At 40.2% G+C, this 21,801-nt stretch overlaps 1 pseudogene; it reads left to right on the forward strand.

Annotated features, from left to right (window-relative positions):
• Positions 1-17,101: 17,101 nt before the first annotated feature.
• LOC113292190 lies at positions 17,102-17,201 on the forward strand (annotated as a pseudogene).
• The last annotated feature ends 4,600 nt before the right edge of the window (positions 17,202-21,801 follow it).

Here is a 21,801-nt window from a genome sequence, read left to right on the forward strand (position 1 = left end):
TAGCTCAAACAAAAGAAGTTGTGACTCTAATTCTTTGCCAAAACTAGATTTCTTAAAACATTATCTGTAAGTCGTAAGCATGACGCATCAAAAGTAATTTAAACTAAGCATGCGACATCAGACAAAATAACAAATAATTAATATAAATCATTAAACAATTAAATCTATGTAAAAAGTCATATAAAAAATTAATTCATTTACCACAATCATGAAAAGTTGCTTCCTCCGTTGTCCTAGTGATGGGTTCTAGCTCCGCATATTGGAAACACGCTCAAAAGTTGATTTCATTGCTCAAAGGAGGTGTACAAATGATGAAAAGGAGAAAATAATGAAAATCGGGTGTTTGCAACGTTTTTAATTATTGCAAACACCGTTACAAAGAACGATAATTGAAAAGTGTTGTAGTATGTATGACCCACAGGCGGCTGTCGTTGTTACTGTAGCTTAAACGACTGCCTTTGTTGGTGCTTTGTTCTTCGTGTTCTCCTTTAATGGCAGCAGCAGAGACAAGCTCTGCAACTTTTTCTTTCTCGTTCCTCTCGGCTCTGTCTCGACCCCAAACTCTTCATCCCCTTCTTAGCAACCAGGGAAACCTATTTATACTCAACAGGGCGAATAAATCATGCGCAATAACTCCAAAAATCCTGTCATCACTCGGCAGTGAAAGAAAATATTCTCGAGTATTTTATTTCGATTTTCTTCCCTTGCACGCGTCTGTAGATGTCGACACTATCCCAACATGGTCGTGTAGTATCCTGAGAGAATATCTACCAAAACCTAGTGTTATCTTCTCCCATATCTTTCCTTTTATCATACGTAACTGCCAAAACAGAACCCATATTCCCGTCTCTCTGTTTAGCTCAGTCCGGCTATTTTAGCCCAAGTTCATCGATCAAAACAGACGTACCAGGCCTGTTAACTCCATTCAATACTAACCCAATCGTTTCCAGCTATTGAATCTCGTTAAAACAGCCCAAGAATTCAAGTCAAAAATCTGTTCGCTGTGTGCATTTTTTCCCGCCAATTTGCATGATTTGAATTTTGAAGATGGTTGCCCCCTATCCTCCGATGGGGTGCCAATAGCAATTGGGGCTGAAATAAAATTATTGGGGTGGAAACATCCAAAACTTGGGTGCCTTTAGTAATTTTTCTGGCACTTTTTCCGCATTTTTTTCGGGGTTCCTCCGGTTCACTGTCTACAGAGGTCCAAATGCCACATTTTTAGTCACTTTCGCCGCAAAACCTTATTTTTTCCAAAAACACCTACAAATAAACAAAATACCATAATAAGTACAAAAATGGGTACTAACAATATATACAATTGGGCTATATTAGACACATAAATGCGTCTATCAGATACCCCAAACTTATTATTTGCTAGTCCTCGAACAAATTTATTCTAGAAAGGAAAAACATTTGAACCCCTAGGTGGCCCTAGTGGCGGAGTGTTGTCTCCGGAGGGTTTACCAGAGGTGTACCCACAAAACCTTTACTCCAGACTCTAACTATCTACGCAAAATCTTGGAAAGCACTAAACAACCTCCTTGGTTGGCATACTTATTAATTATAGGAGGAAGTACCCTGATGCGAAATTCCAATTACTGTACACGAGTTTTCACTCAAGCATACTAAAATTCATATAAGTGACAGAGCTCTACTAAGATAGTTTCACGATGGACATCATCTTCGGAGTCAGACTAATCACATGAAAAGATTAAGAAGATGGAAAAAGAAAAATGTAGATGGTTGAAAAGTGAACGGTGTTTCCCATATCTGTCTGAAGGCCTCTGCCAAGATGAACCTAACCTAAATGACTGAGATACCGGTCTGACTAATATTAACACACTGGCATATACAAGGGAACCAGTGGTCAATAACTTAAATCTAGATCAACAAACTGGCAAATACAAGGGAACCAGCAGTTGACTACACATAACAATAACCATTTTTTTTTAAACTTAACGGCATGAATAGATCTTTTTGATCCAAGCGCATGCTTCTTGTCAGCAGATTACACGATAGCTCCCACGGGTCCTGCATTCCACGCTTGCTTAGGCGACGGAAACAGGGAGAACACACGCATATTGCTATCCAAGTGTTAATACTTATTCCGATTGGTCTAACTGGTCCGGTCTTTTTTTTTTTTGTAAAGGTAACTCAGTCACTCTATTTCACCCTAGCAAAGGTAACAACTTGAATCGTGTGCCCCACCAAATCACTTGAAATAAAAGAAAACTAAAAATAGAAAGTGAAAAGGACTCGACGAGATATGGCGAAACTATCATGTTAATTCTAACACCTGAGCTCTGTGCTTTTATGAATAGACTCTATAGATGTTTCCATCTAGTCAGATTGGTTCCTCAACTCCTAAAACAAAAATGTTTCCATCCACTTAGATTGGTTAGTGCTATCCTTAATAGGCGTAAATTTCTAGGCTCTGGAGTTTATTTATTGCAACTAAAAAGTTTCTCCCATACCCCCAAACTTAAAATTAACATTGTCCTCAATGTTCTAAAGATGAAATTAAAAGCATACACAAGGAGAGACAGTTATTATTTGAAGCAAAAGAGTGAAGGAAGGATATTACCGGGTTGCATGAGATTGGGTTACCTCCCAAGAAGTGCTAAGTTTAAAGTCTTCAACCAGACTTAGAAAAAGTTTAGTCAACTCGAACCGTATAACAGTAATCGGAATAACTGTGGGTCTTTAAAACCAAAAAGAGCTGACAAAAGGAAACTGCAGTGAACCAAGAAAATGGACAAGAAAAGCATACCCTTACCTAGTTTCCTGAAAACTATCGCTAATTGCGGTTCAGGTTCAGGTTCTATGAAAGGGTCTAAATAGAATATTTTCATTGGCTGCGTTTCTTCATAGGTTGGATCCAAATTATTAGGTCCTAGAGTCTGGAAAAACTCAAATAAGAACTTGGAATCACAAAGTAATAACCTAAATAATTGCGGATCCTCTAAGTCAATCAGATATGACTTACATAATTGACCACAGTGAGAATAGTGGTCATTCTTAAGCAAATGTGTCGATTCTAATTTCCTAAGGCATTTAGGTTTAGTCTCACAACTTAATATTCGACACATTTGGAATATAAACGTTCCTACAGTTGTAAGAAAACTATTTGGTGGGAAAACAAAGTCAATCTGGGGATCATAGCCTTGGCAAACCACATCAACCAGAGGATGGGTTTCTAACGACTAAACTTCTTCCTGGACATCATTAGGTTCGGGAAAACGAGTATGAAGGTAATCTTGTAAAATTGTCGAGGCAGAGATATCAAGTCCTAAGTGAAGGGACTTTCTGAGAGTTAAAGGTAAGGCACTATGAAGGTGATAATCACCCCCAAACTTAGAGTTTTTAGTGTCTCTAGATAGACTAGTTACAATCTCCCTAATTTCTGGATCATTAGATTCTTGAAAATGGTCAATTGATTCTTCTAATTTATTATCAGGTAGTGCATCTTTACTCATCTCTACGAGTATATCTTCTTCATCTAATACTATTGTTTCTAAGTCGCTAGACTCTAAAACAACACTTTCGGAATAAACCCGTTCCTCTAAACCACTATCGGCTTCGTAATCAAAAGGAAAAACTACATCGTCTAAAACGGTGGTATCCCTAATCAAATCCTCGTCCTTTTGAATAGGTGAATAATCATAAAAATTATTTGGATTTGAACTAGAAATAATATAATCATTATAAAGATCAATTGGATTAATAGATTCCTGATCACTATGCCTACATATTTCAGATTCTTCATTACTACTATCCTCATCATCATAATAGTACAAAGATGATTGAACCTTATCTAAATAAGTAGTGTCTTTTATTCTAGCCTCGTCCTCTAAATTAGGCAAATATTCACTATTGATATCAAGGGTAGAATTAGAAACCCTATTTTGGAAATTTAGATTATTTCGAGCAGCATTAGCCAACTGTTCATTTTCTGCCTCTAGACGTGCCTGAATTTCACTGAGCATAACACTTATACGTTCACCACTCTCGTTTATCATCTCAGAATATCGTGTACACTCTTCTTTTGAACTATTCATTGCAACTAAACGTTTATACGTCCTTTCAGTCCTTTGTTGGGTCTTTTCTAGAGATGGAACAGGTTCAGAAATATCATAATCAGGACTAGTTTCCAAAAACGAGTAACCAGTACTACAGTGTTCCTGATTTTCTTGCTCGTAAGAACAATTCGCGTGTGGATAGTAATTGGGCTCACCATGGTATGAACCATAACCTCGAAAAGGTTAGCGTTCCCAACTACTATTCCCACCATGGTCATAAAACTGATGATGTCCATATTCAAATTCAGGTCGATACTCATTGTATTGTCTTCTATCATACCAGTTCGACATTCTTAATTGCAAGGGAATTCTACACAACCACAAACAAGGCCGACTCGACTCCACCAAAACAAACCTAAAGATTTGTAGCAAACAAAAAGCATGATAGCAAACAAAGACCAGCTTCTATCTTTCGAAAGGGAATTCGTTGCAATTTGAGCAAACCCCTCTGGAATCAATCCGAGTCAAAGTAAGTTGAATTAAGGTGAGGGAAGCTCAGTGGAGCTTTGATACCCAAGGCCTCACCGCTATCACAAGGCGGTGCAGTCACGCATTCAACTCACGGAAACCATCATGAACTTTGGAGTGTGCTTAAAGAGCAACCAATATTTTTCGAACGAGTTTCCTACTAAGCTCGTTACCCTATCAGTCTCGTTCTATTCCAAATTTTAAGCTTGGGTTCGCGTTAGGTTTCGTTTTCCTAAGGCGGGCAAGAAGGGAGCGGTGATGAAATCCGAACCCTTATCTTGTATTGGCCAGGCCTTGCCCTTTACTAGGAATTTAAAAACAGTCCAAATTCGTCCTCAATCAATGAATCACCTTAAGGAATACAATAACTCGCTTACAGGAGATTCCCGAGTGTTTCGATGGACTTACCTCCCGTACCAGACGGGGGATGAACCGCTGAAGTCGACTCGGGCCACGACTCCTATGTCATGTACGAACCCGAGGGGCCGAGACGATATAGTAATCGTCGTCCTTCCCTGCACACAGTTTCTATAAATTTTTTTTTAATAATAATACCCTTCAGTAGGGTTAAAAAAATAAAGTCCAATTGTTTAAAGTCCAAAGTCCAAAATAAATATAAAAAAAAAAAATACAGTTTTCCTCACACACTCTAAAAAAATTAAAAATTAAAAATTAAATCCTAAAATTGTCCTTTTTTCTTCTCTTTTCGCTTTTCGCTTTAAGATTTTTCCTCTCCAAGTCCTTAGTGCTCCACTTCGAACCTGTAAATCAAAGAAAAAAAGACAAAGTAAAAAGGAACAAATAATAAAAAAATAAACCTAAAAAAAATAAATCTATATACAAGTCCGCGTCGGCGGCGCCATTTTGTTATAGTATTTTTTTAGGGATAAATAAGGGATTCGTTTCTCGGACTTGAAAAGATTTTTAAAACAAAAATATATACACAATATTTGTCACAGGATGAAGAGACACTGGGACGCAGGATTTCACAACTTTTCATATTCTTGTGGTTCAGTCATTAACTCTAGAAAATATAGCTCAAACAAAAGAAGTTGTGACTCTAATTCTTTGCCAAAACTAGATTTCTTAAAACATTATCTGTAAGTCGTAAGCATGACGCATCAAAAGTAATTTAAACTAAGCATGCGACATCAGACAAAATAACAAATAATTAATAGAAATCATTAAACAATTAAATCTATGCAAAAAGTCATATAAAAAATTAATTCATTTACCACAATCATGAAAAGTTGCTTCCTCCGTTGTCCCAGTGATGAGTTCTAGCTCCGCATATTGGAAACACGCTCAAAAGTTGATTTCATTGCTCAAAGGAGGTGTACAAATGATGAAAAGGAGAAAATAATGAAAATCGGGTGTTTGCAACGTTTTTAATTATTGCAAACACCGTTACAAAGAACGATAATTGAAAAGTGTTGTAGTATGTATGACCCACAGGCGGCTGTCGTTGTTACTGTAGCTTAAACGACTGCCTCTGTTGGTGCTTTGTTCTTCGTGTTCTCCTTTAATGGCAGCAGCAGAGACAAGCTCTGCAACTTTTTCTTTCTCGTTCCTCTCGGCTCTGTCTCGACCCCAAACTCTTCATCCCCTTCTTAGCAACCAGGGAAACCTATTTATACTCAACAGGGCGAATAAATCATGCGCAATAACTCCAAAAATCCTGTCATCACTCGGCAGTGAAAGAAAATATTCTCGAGTATTTTATTTCCATTTTCTTCCCTTGCACGCGTCTGTAGATGTCGACACTATCCCAACATGGTCGTGTAGTATCCTGAGAGAATATCTACCAAAACCTAGTGTTATCTTCTCCCATATCTTTCCTTTTATCATACGTAACTGCCAAAACAGAACCCATATTCCCGTCTCTTTGTTTAGCTCAGTCCGGCTATTCTAGCCCAAGTTCATCGATCAAAACAGACGTACCAGGCCTGTTAACTCCATTCAAGACTAACCCAATCGTTTCCAGCTATTGAATCTCGTTAAAATAGCCCAAGAATTCAAGTCAAAAATCTGTTCGCTATGTGCAATTTTTCCCGCCAATTTGCATGATTTGAATTTTGAAGATGGTTGCCCCCTATCCTCTGATGGGGTGCCAATAGCAATTGGGTTGAAATAAAATTATTGGGGTGGAAACATCCAAAACTTGGGTGCCTTTAGTAATTTTTCTGGGACTTTTTCCGCATTTTTTTCGGGGTTCCTCCGGTTCACTGTCTACAGAGGTCCAAATGCCACATTTTTAGTCACTTTCGCCGCAAAACCTTATTTTTTCCAAAAACACCTACAAATAAACAAAATACCATAATAAGTACAAAAATGGGTACTAACAATATATACAATTGGGCTATATTAGACACATAAATGCGTCTATCAGCCATTGGCACTATGGTACGGCTGGCATGGTGATGTGATTTGTAGATAGTGGTAAAAGTGGTTCGATTCTCAGACTTGTAAAGGATATTAATTAGACTTAAATTCTAATATTAAAATAGAAAACTCACTAAAAATTATAGCAAACTCAATCAAAGATGATATCAATATTAAAAAAAACACTAAAGCTAAGATTCCACTATTTTCCAAGTTCAAAAGTGATTAAACCAATACTTATATTTATGCAATTTTCTTGTTTAATTTGATTCTAAAATATTGCAACAAGTAGATTTTCGAAAGTAATAATTGTAAATACCAAGTATGAAGCATCAAAAGTCTCAAAACTAAGCATACTCCATCAAAATAGATCACAATCACTCAAATAAAAATCATATTCAATAATAGTTCAAGGCAAATAATCATATAATTATTGCAAATAAAAGATAAAATAGAATATACCACTTTTTGTTGAAAAAATAGCTTCCTCTCTCGCCTCAGCAATGGGGTTTAGCTCCTCATATTAATCATGATCTCAAAATGTGTGTTTGTTGCTCAAAAGATGATTAAAAGAGTGAAGAGTAATAACACGGACTGTTTGCAACAGTGTATTGGTGTTGCAAAACAGCTGTTACAATGGAACTGTTAAAGAAAAACTGTTGCTTTGTCGTTGATTTTAAGACCCTAAAATAAGACTGCCCTAAACAGCTTAATGTTCTTCAGTTGTTAAACAACGACACTGTTCTGCGACTGTTTACCGAGCGTCAATGTTCTTCGCATTCTTCTTCTTCTTCAGCAGCAGCAGCAGAAACAGAGTTTGGTAAAGCTCTGATTTCTTCTTCTCTGGCTCTCCTTAGGTTCCCAAACTCTCGACACCTCTTCTATATGACCCAAGACATCTATTTATATCAAAAATACCGATCAAATCTCTCCCAAATCTTCCAAAATCTCTTTCATTCTCTTCACGACCAAGTTGCGGCAATTTCTTGTTTTAGGATTTCTATGCGTTTCTGAGCTTTCCTTTTTATTCTAAACTCTTCCTTAGATAGATACAAATCTTTGGGAAGGTTTACAGCGTTTTAATCTCTCTAAAATTCCCTAAAACAAGTCACACACGTGACTTTCCATATTTTCTGTTATGAGAAAAATCCGTCGATTGAGCCCAGTCTAATCGATTTAAACACCCATATCATATTCCTAGACCCATAAGGAGTCTATCCTATGAAAATCAGAGGTTTAATCGACCTCAAACTCCTCCAAATCACGATTGCCAAAACTGTTCTTTAACTGCATTTTTTTCCCGCCAAAATCCTGGTTTTTGAATGTTGAAGATGGTTGCCCCTTATCTAGAGTAGGGGTGCGATTAGCAATTGCCTGGAAATGGGATGCCCCTTAGTAATTAGGTTACCCCTTATCCAAAGTGAGAGTCTGAATAGCAAATGTCCTCCGGGTGCTTTCCGACAACTTTTCGAGCCAATTTTTTCCAAAAATGTTTATTAGCCAAAAATACCTACAAATAAATAAAACACCATATAAGTACAAAAATGAGCCCTAACAATATATAGAATCGAGACAAATCGAATAAAAAAAATGTGTCTATCAAATACCCTCAAACCTATTGTTTGCTAGTCCTCGAGCAAAAATAAAATAGAAATAAAATCCTAACTCACTGTCGTAGGCATCGTCGATTGCATTTAGCGTATGCAATAAGCCTTTAAACCCCTAAGTGTCCCTAGTGGCGGAGTGTTGTCTCCGGAGGGCTTACCAGAGGTATACTCACAAAACCTTTATACTCCAGACCCTAGATATCTACACAGAACCTTGAAAGGCACTAAAGAATCTCCTTGGTTGGCATACTTATTGACTACAGGAGGAAGTACCCTGATGCGAAATTCCAATTGTTGTACACGAGTTTGCACTCAAGCATACTAAAATTCATATGAAGTGACAGAGCTCTACTCAGATAGTCGCATTATGGACATCAATATCCGGAGTCAAAACTAATCACATGGATAGATCAAGAAGATGGATATAGAAAAACATAGATGGTTTTGATGTTTACTAGGTGAACGGTGTTTCTCATATCTGTCTGAAAGCCTCCGCCAAAATGAACCTATCCTAATGGACTGAGATACTAGTCTGACTAATATCAACACACTGGCATATACAAGGGAACCAGTGATTGATAATCCTAACTCTAGGTCAACACAACTGGCATATACAAGGGTTCCAGTGGTCGACTTTATTGAATTTATTCCAGTTGGTCTGATGGTCTGGTCTCTTTTTCTTTTCTTTTTTTTTTCTTTTTTTTTTTTGTATCTCAATCACTCTAATTCACCATAGCATTGGTAACAACTTGAATCGTGATCTCCACCTAATCACTTAGAGAAACATAGTTTAAAAACAAAACAAAATAAAAACAGAAGTGAAAATGACTCAACGAGATATGGTGAAACTATCATGTTATTTCTAACACCTGAGCTCTGTGCTTTTATGAATAGACTCTTTAGATGTTGCCATCTAGTCAGATTGGTTCCTCAACTCTTACAACCAATATGCTTCCATCCACTTAGATTGGTTAGTGCCATCCTTAATAGGGATAAATTTCTAGGCTCCGAAGTTTATTTATTGCAACGAAAAGGTAACAAAAAGTCCTACCCCACCCCCAAACTTAAATCTAACATTGTCCTCAATGTTTCTAATCAAAGAACAATACCAAAAATATAAGTAACATGAGAAAATAGTAAAGAGAGAAGTCGGAAAGATAGTACTTGGGTGAAGTGTAACCAAAACCTACAAAAATATTGTACAACATACAAAATCGCCTCGATGGTCAATCAAGGTAAACAGGGTCCTCCAGAGGGACCTCTGATGAGTGCTAAAAAGTGCATATTTCTATATATTTTTCTTGGCATTTAACTCATCCTTTGTGCATTAATTCTACATTTTATCCCATATTCTGTATTTTCATTGTTTTCAAGAATAAATATTTTTCTTAATTAATTTTGCATTTTTAGGTAATAAATAAAGTCGGATGACTTGCGGAGCAGAAAAGTGGTGAAAAGCCAGGAAGAATTACGCAAGGAAGCCGCAAAGAATGGAGCGCACGTCCAAAAAGCTAGGAATGGGCTCAAGAAGGAAGAATTGTTCTTAAAGAAGATATGGGCTTGGCATACCCAAGGCCCAAAACCCTTACCCAAACCCATTTTCTATATCCATACCCGCATCCATTCTCAGCCGTTAGATCGGATCCATCTCATCATCCAATGGTCGCTTCTTCATCGTTCATCAAAATCTGAAGTCCCTGAAAAACACCATAGTACCTAAATTGCAAGCCTTCAGATTAGATCACATTTAGATCCTACGGTCGATTCTTTTCCTGCGCATCAAATCTCGATACTTCCGCTTAACACTACAACACCTAACCTCGATCTTCGCCGTCAGTTTTGATGTATCTCGTCATCCAACGGTCTTCGCTCATCCATTTCTATCGAGCCGTTGGATCATTCCATCATCCTATAATCCTACGGTCCAGCTTTTCGAAACATCAAAATCCTCTACACCTGCTCAACACACTAGTACCCTATACCTATACCTATACCCTAACCAAACGCCCCCTCCTTCTTCTCCATCGACTTCTTCTCTTCCCCCCCTCTCTGCAACAGAACCACCTTCTCCATCATCACCACTACCCACTCCACTGCCACCGCCACCAACTCCTCTACCACCACCACACCTCCACCATCATCACCCCTACCTTCCTACAGCTATTACCCATCTTTATAGCCCCCTAATTCGTCAATTTCTCCCCTGCCGAAACCCTAGGTGAGTGGTTGACGAATTAGTGAAGCTAGAAAAGCAATTGAAGGCATGGGAATGGAGCTGGTGAACGAGGAGAGGAATGGGTTAAAGAGGGAAGCGTCAAATCGCAGGTTTGGTAAGAAAAATCCCTAACCCTAATTTTTCTGTCCATTTAGGGTTTGTTTGAGAAAACCCTAATTACTGCTAGGGAGAGCATGAGGAAGAACAGTGGCAACATGGGTATGATTAAATTAGTCGAATTAGGTGAGAAACCCTAATTTTGTCACTGTTCAATTTGGGGATTTGGGGGAATTTTTTTGTAAACCCTAATTTGGGTGTCTGGGTATAAAAAGGGGACTGTGGTGTGTGTAATGGGGATGCTGGAATAGCCAGTGTCATTTGGTTTGATTTTGGGAGAACTGGATTAGCCAGTCTCTCCAATTTTTGTGCTGTTCCATTTATGTTCACTGTGATGTTTTATGTTTAATACTATGTGATGTTAATGTTTAGTTCCTCAATTGTTCTAAGTTTATCCACTGTTATGTGCTTCCCATGTTATGTTATTGTGTTTAAATTCATGTTTTGTTTCACTGTCAACTGTTAATGTATGTTTATCTTCATGTCTATCATGTTCTGAACCTCAAACGCTAGGATTAGATGAAGCTATGAACCAGTAAGGAGTCAGATCAAATTATGACATTCATGTTGTGTTTGGAATGCTGAGATAGTCTTCATCATGTGCAACTCATGCCCAATGTTGCTAAGCCCTTAGACTAGTTGTACTTTAATCAGACAATTAGTACTTTGGTAAGTATTTTAGCTGTGATTAGAATATCCCTTAGGTTAATGGTGGATTCAACGTCCTAGTGATCATCCTCTTGTCTTCATTGTTTTCTTATTTCTACTTCACTGTTTTCTTCACATCACTGCCCTTGGCTTAGGCCTTGATTTATTACACTGTCATTTTATTGTCTTTGCTTCACTGTTTATCTCCATTGTTGTTTGCTGTTTTGTGCCTTTCTTATCACTTGCTGTTCACTGTTACTTTGTTAGTTCATTCTTTTTCTTACTTGTTTCCACTTGTTCACTTGTTTCCACTGTTACTCTTGTCTGTCACTCTTTGTTGCACCATCTCTTTTTCACTCTTTGTCACTTCTCTTCTTCTTTAGTCCACTGTTAGGGTAAAAGGCCAAGAGCCTAGCTAATCTAAAGGCCCAGCCAACTGAGCCCAAGGCTCAGTTCATTCCAAAAATCAAAGGTCCAGTCCACTGTGGACTTAATCAAAGCCCAGGTGAAAAGCTAAGGCCCAGTTCACTGTTACCAAGCCCAGTTCAGTCCATCAAAGGCCCAAACTGCTTCACAGTTAATCAAAGCCCATCTTGCTCTTATTGTGAAAGCAAAAGCTTCAAAGTTATTCAAAGCCCATTGATATTCAAAACCCTTTGGTACTCAAAGCCCATTAGCAATTTAGAAACCCAAAATAGTTAGAAACTCCAAACACACCCAGGCTCTGTGGATCGACCCGTACTTGCACGAGCTACAACTGACGACCGTGCACTTGCGGTATTACTGTAGGCCCGTTTTTATTGCGCTTAATTTTCACACATCTCCGGGCCCACCAACCTCCTCAACATCACCTGTAGGAAAAGGCTCTAAAAAGAGCTTCAATCGCTGACCGTTAACCTTCGAAGAACTACTACCATCTGGTGTCTGAATCTCAACAACGCCATGAGGAAAAACAGTACGGTCCACCGAGAGCACAACTTCCCGGGGAATAGATGCAAACGAGTGTCATACAGAAGAAATTTTTGACCTGGAGAAAATGACTTTCGTAAAATATTCCTATCATGCACAAGTTTCATTTTGTTCTTATACTCTTTAGCACTATCGTATGCATCTCTACGAATCTCGTCCAACTCATTGAGCTGGAGCTTTTTTTGAGCTCCTGCCTTGTCAAGTGAAAAGTTTAAGTTCTTAATAGCCCAATAGGCTCGATACTCTAACTCAACAGGCAGGTGACATGCCTTTCCAAACACTAAACGATAAGGTGACATTCCAATGGGTTTCTTAAACGCAGTACGGTAAGCCCATAAGGCATCAGTAAGCCTCGACGACCAGTCTTTCCTATTTGGATTAACTGTTTTCTCTAGAATACGTTTAATTTCCCTATTGGAAACCTCTACCTGACCACTAGGCTGAGGGTGATACGGGGTGCTACTTTATGGGTAATACCGTATTGTTTCATTAAAAGAGAAAACGATCTATTACAAAAGTGTGAACCTCCATCACTAATTATAGCTCGCGGCGTACCAAAACGTGTAAGTATATTCTCTTTCAAAACTCGACTATGACCCTGTGGTCATTCATTCTACACGGAACCGCCTCAACCCACTTAGACACATAGTCTACAACGACAAGTATGTAAAGATAACCAAACGAAATAGGAAATGGACCCATAAAATCAATACCCCACACATCAAAGACCTCAATCACTAAAATAGGGTTCAACGGCATCATATTTCTACGGGAAATGGTTCCCAACTTCTGGCAACGCTCACACGAAACACAATGACTATGGGAATCTTTAAACAACGAAGGCCAGTAAAATCCACACTGCAAAATCTTAGCAGCAGTCTTCTCAGCACTAAAATGACCCCCACATGCATGTTCATGACAAAAGGAGATAATACTAGACTGGTCACTCTCAGATATACATCTCCTAATAATCTGGTCCGGACAATACTTAAACAGATAAGGATCGTCCCAAAAGAAATGCTTAACCTCCGCTAAAAACCTAGAACGATCTTGCTTACCCCAATGTTGAGGGGTTCGACCAGTAACAAGATAATTCACTATATTTGCATACCAAGGTGATTGGGAAACAGAGAACAATTGTTCATCAGGAAAGCTATCCCTTATAGGAAGGGAATCACTAGGGGAACTAACAACTAGCCTGGACGAGTGATCTGCTAATACATTTTATGCACCCTTTTCGTCTCTAATGTCCGGGGAAAATTCCTGTAACAATAGGATCCATCTAATCAATCTAGGTTTGGTATCCTTCTTAGATAAAAGGTATTTCAAAGCAGCATGATCTGTTTAGATTATGATCTTAGAACCTAATAGGTAGGACCTAAACTTATCCAAGGCAAACACGATGGATAAAGGTTCCTTCTCGGTAGTTGTGTAGTTCATTTGGGCATCATTCAGAGTTTTGCTAGCATAATAAATCACATGAAGTAATTTGTTTTCTCGTTGTCCTAAAACGACGCCTATAGCATAATCTGAAGAATCACACATAATCTCAAAGGGTAGGTTCCAGTTAGGTGCCTGGACTATCGGGGCAGTAGTGATAAAGTTTTAAGCTTCTCAAAAGCCTCTAAACTAGCATCATCAAAGACAAACTTAACATCTTTTGCAAGCAAATTGCAAAGAGGTCTAGAAATCAAGCTAAAATCCTTAATGAATCGACGGTAAAAACCTGCATGCCCTAGGAATGACCTAATATCTTTTACGGTTTTTGGGACCTGTAAAGTCTTAATAAGGTCAACTTTGGCTTTGTCTACCTCTATACCCTTTGAAGAGACGATGTGCCCTAATACAATTCCTGATTTAACCATGAAATGGCATTTTTCCCAATTAAGCACTAATTTTTTTCCTTACACCTAGTCAACACTAATGTCAAATGATGCAAGCACTCATCGAAAGATGAACCAAACACTGAAAAATCATCCATAAAGACCTCTAAGAACCGTTCTACCATATCAGAAAATATGCTCATCATACAACGCTGAAAAGTTGCAGGGGCATTACATAGCCCGAAAGGCATGCGTCTATACGCAAAGGTACCAAAGGGACAGGTAAAAGTGGTTTTCTCTTGGTCTTCTGGGGCAATAACGATCTGATTATAACCGGAGTAGCCATCTAAGAAGCAATAGTGACTATGTCCAGCTAATCTCTAGCATTTGGTCGATAAAAGGAAGGGGAAAGTGATCCTTCCTTGTGACCTTGTTCAATTTCCTATAGTCAATACACACACGCCATCCCGTGGTCACTCGGGTTGGGATTAATTCATTATTATCATTCTGGACTACAGTGATACCTGATTTCTTGGGGACAACCTGAACAGGGCTGACCCACTTACTGTCTGAAATTGGGTAAATAATACCCGCATAACAACTTAAGCACCTCTTTTCGAACTACCTCTTTCATGTTAGGGTTCAGTCGACGTTGCATCTCCCTAGAAGGTTTGGAGTCTTCCTCTAAATGAATCTGATGCATACACACAGTAGGACTTATACCCTTAATGTCTGCTATAGTCCACCCTAAAGCTTCCTTATTGTCTTGAAGTACATTTACTAGCCTACTTTCCTGATCACTATCCAAATTGGAAGCTACAATCACAGGTAAAGTCTCAGATGGGCCTAAAAACACATACTTTAGAGTATCGGGTAGCGGTTTAAGGTCCAACTTTGGGGGATCTTCTAAAGAAGGAATTAGGGTAGTCTCAAAAACTGGTAACGGTTCGAACCTAGATTTCCATCTATCAGTGTCCAACACAGGGGTAGAATCTAATAGAGCATTCACCTCTTCAATAGTGCCATCGTCGTCAAAATCTAAACCAAAATGGGATAGAAAACTTTCTAATGGGTCTTCAGACAAGATGTTTGGTAATGACTCCTGAACTAAGGCTTCTATCATGTTCACCTCCTCAACACATGTGTCATCTAGATCATGAGGTTGCTTACTGACATTAAAAATGTTCATCTTCATAGTCATATTGCCAAAAGATAAACTCATCACACCATTTCGACAGTTAATGATCGCATTAGACGTAGCTAAAAATGGGCGACCTAAAATCACAGGTATCTGGTTCTCTGGGTCAGGGACATGTTGGGTATCTAGGACCACGAAATCCACTAGATAAATAAACTTGTCGACCTCAATAAGAACATCCTCGATAACACCTCGAGGGATTTTAACAGACCTATCAGCTAACTGCAGTGTCATCTGAGTAGGTTTCATTTCACCAAGTCCTAGCTGTAAGTATACATGGAATGGCAGTAAGTTCACACTGGCTCCTAAGTCAAGTAAAGCTTTTTCCCGGAAGTTACCTATTGTGAAAGCAATGGTAGGAGAACCTGGGTCTTTGTACTTTGGAGTTTTGGTGTTCTGAATGATTGAACTTACGTGACTAGCTAAAAAGTCTTTCTTATGGACGCTAAGTTTTCCCTTTCGCGTACACATATCCTTAAGGAACTTGGCATAAGCAGGAATTTGCCTAATTGCATCTAATAAGGGAAGGTTTATGGTAACTTGCTTAAAAACCTCCACTATGTCATTAAAGTTCGATTCCTTCTTTGTTGGTACTAATAGCTGAGGAAATGGGGCTCTAGGCCTAAAATCAGACCTTTCAGGAACCGAATTCACATCATCAGAAACTTTATCAGTCTCTTCAGCTACTGGTCCTGATAGGTGAGATCCTGAGGGGTGAACTACAATATGTTCACTATCGGGAATGGTTACCTTATTTCTACAACTCTACCACTTCTAAGGGTTCTAACAGTATTCAATTGATTCGATGGTTTTGCACCTAATTCATGAACTCCTCTAGGGTTGGGTTGTGTTTAACTAGGAAACTTACCTTTTTCTCTCAAATAATTACTTATCAGACCAACCTGGGTTTTTAACTCGGAAATAGCCTGGCTATTTTCTTGTCCTATCCTGTTACTAGATTGTAGACTCTGCTCTACGGATAACTGGAATTTTGCAGTTTGTTGAGTTAACAAGGCGAGAGATTCCTCTAAACTTAGGATTTTCTTATCTGACTGATTCTGAAACTGAGCTAGTCCCGAAGGATTCTTAGTATAGCCAAAACCTGGGGGAGCATTAAAATTACTAATCTGACCTTGACTTTGGCCCTTAGACCACGAAAGGTTCGGATGGTTTCTCCAACCAGGATTATAGGTTTCTGAATATGGGTCAATCTTTTGACGGTTATCAAATCTAATGTTATTATAAAGAGCATTGGCCTGCTCTTCAATATTCTGGCCTTCCCAAAAAGGCTCCACTCTACCACTAGTCTGGCCCACTTCTAAGGCTTCTAACCTTTTTGCTATAGCAACAATTTTGGCATCTGATTCATAGCCTCCTTCTACCCTATTAACGTTTCCTCTACTTAAAAGAATTATTTTCTGGGGTGCCCTATTATTTTCCCATTGCTGGGTTTTTTCGGCGATTTCATTAAAAATTCCATCGCCGCATCAACAGTTTGGTTTTCAAATCCACCAGTGCATAGAGACTCAACCATGGTCATTGTGGAATAATCTAAACCCTCATAAAGGATCTGAACTAGCCTAACCTTTTCTAAACCACGATGAGGACACTGGGATAATAAATCATTGAACCTTTCCAAATACCTATACAAAGATTCTCCCTCTTGTTGTGAAAATGTGCATATTTGCGTCCTAATAGACGATGTTTTGTGCCTAGGGAATAACTTATTGAAATATGTGGCATGGCATGTCATTGACACGGTGGTGCCGCTGGCATGGTTGGCATGCCTTTGGCGCAGAGATATGGCTATTAGGGTTTAGCGTGTCGAAACCCTAGTTTAAAATATGTGGCATGCGTGATTGGCACGTTTGGCTAGCATGCGCGACTGGCATGTGTAGAGATGATGCCAGTCAGTACCGAGGGCTCTGCCGTGGAGCATGGCATTTACATAAAAAAAAGGTACCCCGGTAATTTTACACAGACATGTTGAATGGTTCAATAAATGTGCTAGTAGCGACATTATTACTCAAGTGTGACGTCACTGTCTGACTAAGGTTTTATGATTTTAACCCTAAGCTAAAAACCACCATCAACATTAAGTCCCCTGCTTAGCTCGGAACAGGGGCATTGTTGCGAGGTAAGCATAAGATGGTGACAGACAAGGACAAAATAGAAATGGCAAGTCATGAAAAGATGGTCAAGAAGATCCATCTAACTTTTTCGAGAGGTAAGGAGAATTCGTGATTCTTGCGTTGGTAGCTTTGCGTAAATTCTGCTCGTGGTGCTGCTAGCAAGGCCGCGGAGTGGTAGTGGTGGTTGCTGTCCGGGATGCAAACAGTTGGCGTCAGCTTGGCTAGGATGGGGAACGTGGAGTTGTTGGCGTTGCTGGTTTGGCTTGGAAAGCCGTTGGCATGGTGTGGCTTAAAACGGATCCACTAGCGTTGGTCGTCTTGGAATGGATCTGTTAGCGTTGGATCGGCTTGGGATGAGCGCTGGCTTGGCATGGCGCGGGCTGTTGGCTTTTCGTGGCGCGGACTGTTGGCATCGCTTGCAGGCCCGGTGTCCTTTTTCCATGCGTGGCTCAGATTGGAAATCCTTTCCTTATTCATATCCCAAAGTATCACGTCCATATGAAAGGTGTTAGCTCTCCTCCTCATGTTATACTGTCGGTTTCGATTCCAAGTTCCGTGGCTGGAAGTAGAGCAGAAGCGATAACGCAGGCCAGTGTGTTCCAAACACGTACTTCTACGTTTTTTTTATTTATCAAACCCTAATTGACTCGCATGGACAAATATCTTTTCCAGCCGATATCACGCCTTAATTCACGACTAGTAGAAAGTTTTCCTTTTTCGGATTTCATCGCTCTGCTGAATATAAAAGGCGATCTTGAATCCTTCGTTCGTACATATTGTCTTGAAATCACGTCTATCCTCTTTACAGGTATCGTCTCGTGCTTTCTCCTGGTTCCTCACTCTGTTTTCTTGTTCATGTAGATTGCTGGTGCAGATAGGGCGAAAACTTATCCCATCTTTTGATTTTGTAGTACATAATGGGATCTTCCAGTGACAACCGTACTTATGACTCTTCGAAGAGAAGCTTTGGGATCGAGGAAAACTGGTTTTCTTCTCATGATGAGGCATTGGACAGAATTAATTCTCTGTTTCGTGAAGCTGGCAAAATTATTCAGGACATGCCTTCCACATATTTATGTAGAGTACGGATGCCTGCCCAGGCTTTCATGACTCTGGAATGGAGGAAAAGCGAGGAGATGGTGAAGCATCCCAACGCGTTGAGATACCTCAGGGCAACGAAACTTCTTCATAGCCCAGTGCTAGGGCTGAACGACTCGCCTCTCGGTTGAAACGGCGAAAGACTGAGTCTGTGAAACTTCTAGGGGAGAGCTAGCTTAATTTCCCTTCCCGAGATGGTGTCATAATCCTTGATTCTGGTGCGGATGAACCGGGACATCCTCGAAAGCTCGCTGAAAAAGCTTCCGAGGAAGACGCCGATGTGGTTGACGAAACTGAAGCATCTTTTGGAGTGGACGCCGAAACTGCTGTCAGGGACGTTGGAGAAGATGTGGTGGCATATGCTGAGACGGTTGTCGAAGTGGGTGTTGGACAGGAGGCGGAACTGTTGTTGCTGAGGCGGTTTCCGGGTGGGATATTGGAGTTGCTGTTACGGAGGCGGCTTCTGAATGGAACGTTTGTTTTCCGAAAGATTGTTGGGGAAAGTTCTTGAAAGGGCTCTGACAGAGGCGTTGGAGATCCGGGCGTCTGCTGTCAAGAACCGGTTTCCCTTTTTGTCGTTTCTCTTTGGCGTGTAGCCGCTTTGATGTTTCACAGACCCATTTTTATCTTTTTTGTATTCATGGGGAAGTTAGGGTTTCGCCAAATAACATCCCGCTTATTTAGCTTCTTTGAATAAAACCTATTTTTCGAAAGGATCCATAACTTTCATCAAAATAAGTTGTTTGATATTCCATACCTTTCTTGTCGTCTGATTATTCCTTGTATATTCTTCCCTTTAAAGTTTTGAGTAAAGTATTTTTTGCAGGGTTTCGGCTTTTCTGGTCGTGATTTGATGGGTAATGGTTCACGATGTTTCGGGATTTATTTGGTTTTTTTTTTTTTGAGATCCAAAAAACTCGTTTGAAAGGAAAAGTGTGCTTCAAATAGAAATCGGAGAACTAATTAAAATTGCAAGCGGTGCATTCATCTTGGAGGGAATACAAATATTGAGTGGAAAGGGAAATCGCTGAAGAAAATACTAAAGGAAGAATGCTAGAGGAGGAAGTAGCACAATGCTTTAGGTATTGAAGAGCTTGAGCCATCGCGAGTGAACTGTTATGCCTTCCAACTTGTCAGTGTTGATGAGTTTGCACTAACCACCCAAAAGAACATCTGCCACCAGATATGGCTCGTCTTCCTTTTCTTCGGTTGAATCAGTCTGAACAACTATCTTCACCGTTATATTTCCGACTTGAAATGAGGTTGCCTTGACTACCATGTCTCCAATTTGAAACTTTGGGCATCGTGTAACCGCTTGACTCTTGGTCTCGTCATCTTCGATTGCAGCTTCTAAATTCTCGGTGAAGCGCTTGAAAGGCCCAGCGTCCCAGTCACATCTCTTAACAATGTCCGTACTGATAATCAGACTAAGTCCCTATGACGGGCTAAGAGAAGAAGTGACTGGTTGTAGAGAATATTGTTTGACCAGACTTACTTGTGTTTGGAATCTATGAGCGAGCGCCAACGGGGTTTCTCCGGGTAATCGAGTTCCATTGGTAAGTTGTTGATACGGCAGCAGGTTGGACGGCTTGTTGGAAACTCTTTCGGGTGTCGACACTGGCAAAGGGGATGCTCCCAATTTTTCTTCGTTGTCAAATATCCACGAGCGCCCCAGGATCATGTGATAACTTAGTTCTTTGACAATGTGGAATTTGCTACGCGTTATAACGTCTCCCACCTTGATATCGAGTTTAATGTAGCCGTATGCGTTCATTGTGTCTCCTTCTGAATTCTTGACCATGGTTGGGGAGTGGGTAGCCTCTTGCTTCAAAATTCCTGCAGCTCTCAGAGTCTTGATGGTAACGACATTGAAGTCAGAGGCTGTGTCGATCAGTGCGTTGTCGAGCTCAGCGCCTCTTAGATAGGCCGTGATTAGCAGTCCCAAGTTGTGTTTTTCGGCATCGTTCCCTGAAAGATCTTGGGATCCTGGCGTGGCTTCCGTAACAGGAAAAAGTCATTTGCCCGACACAACACGATTGAGGGATATAAAGATATCTTGATGTTGTGCCTTGGAAAGGTAGAGAATTTCGCATACATGCTGCATCATGGATTTACAGTCTAGTGTACGGAATCCCCAGAGATCCCGCAATTCCTGACTGGAAGTGGATCTCAATGTACTCCTTCGTTTCCTAGATGAAGTTCCCCTGCTTCGACTTTCTCCTTGAAGATATGCTTCAGTCTGTTGCAGTCACGGGTCGGATGGTGAAAAAACCTATGGTAGCGGCAGTATTTGGGGTTTGCCATCTCGGCTTCGGTCGGTGGGCGCCTTGGAGGTGGTAGTTTGATGACGTCATCCTGGATCCATGCCTCTAAGAGTTCAATCACCTCCTCGATCGGGAACAGGAAATCCAGGACATCTTCTTCAGCTTCGTGATGACGCATGGGAGCTTTGGCGGCGGCCCTCCGTGGCGGAGCCGCCCGTCGTAATGGTGTCGCGCGCTTAGGATGTTGGTCTGCCGCTGGGGCCTTCTTTTTTCCTACTTCGTCTACTACGCTCACAGAGGAGGGACCGGCGTTGTATTGATTGTTGACGAGACGCCTACTTCCTCGAGTTTCGTGTGCATCTTCGCCTCTGGTTGGCATGGTTCTTTATAACAATGTTGGTGCTGTCGTGGCCGATCGTTTGGCTCTCTCATGGAGTTCAGATAATGTCTGGAACTGCAGGTTCTCTAGTAAGGCACGATAGATGGGAGCCATACCGTTGATGCAGGAATTCACCAATTGTTGTTCGATAACGTCTGTGTCGTGACAGTCTAGCGCTTGAACCCTGAATCTCTTGAAAAAATCATTTGGATGTTCATTATCTCGTTGGAACATCCTTCCTAGATCCGAGAATAACTTGTTCATACACGAAGAAGTACTTATTGTAGAAAGTCGTAACCATGCCGCCCCAGTTGGGGATGCTGTTTGGTGTGATGTTGTTGTACCACGTGTATGCTCTTCCGGTAAGCGACTTCGAAAACTCCCTCAGACGAAGAACGTGATTGTATTCATGTTCGCAT

Source organism: Papaver somniferum, chromosome 6 (assembly GCF_003573695.1).
Source record: "Papaver somniferum cultivar HN1 chromosome 6, ASM357369v1, whole genome shotgun sequence".
Classification (NCBI taxonomy): Eukaryota; Viridiplantae; Streptophyta; class Magnoliopsida; order Ranunculales; family Papaveraceae; genus Papaver; species Papaver somniferum.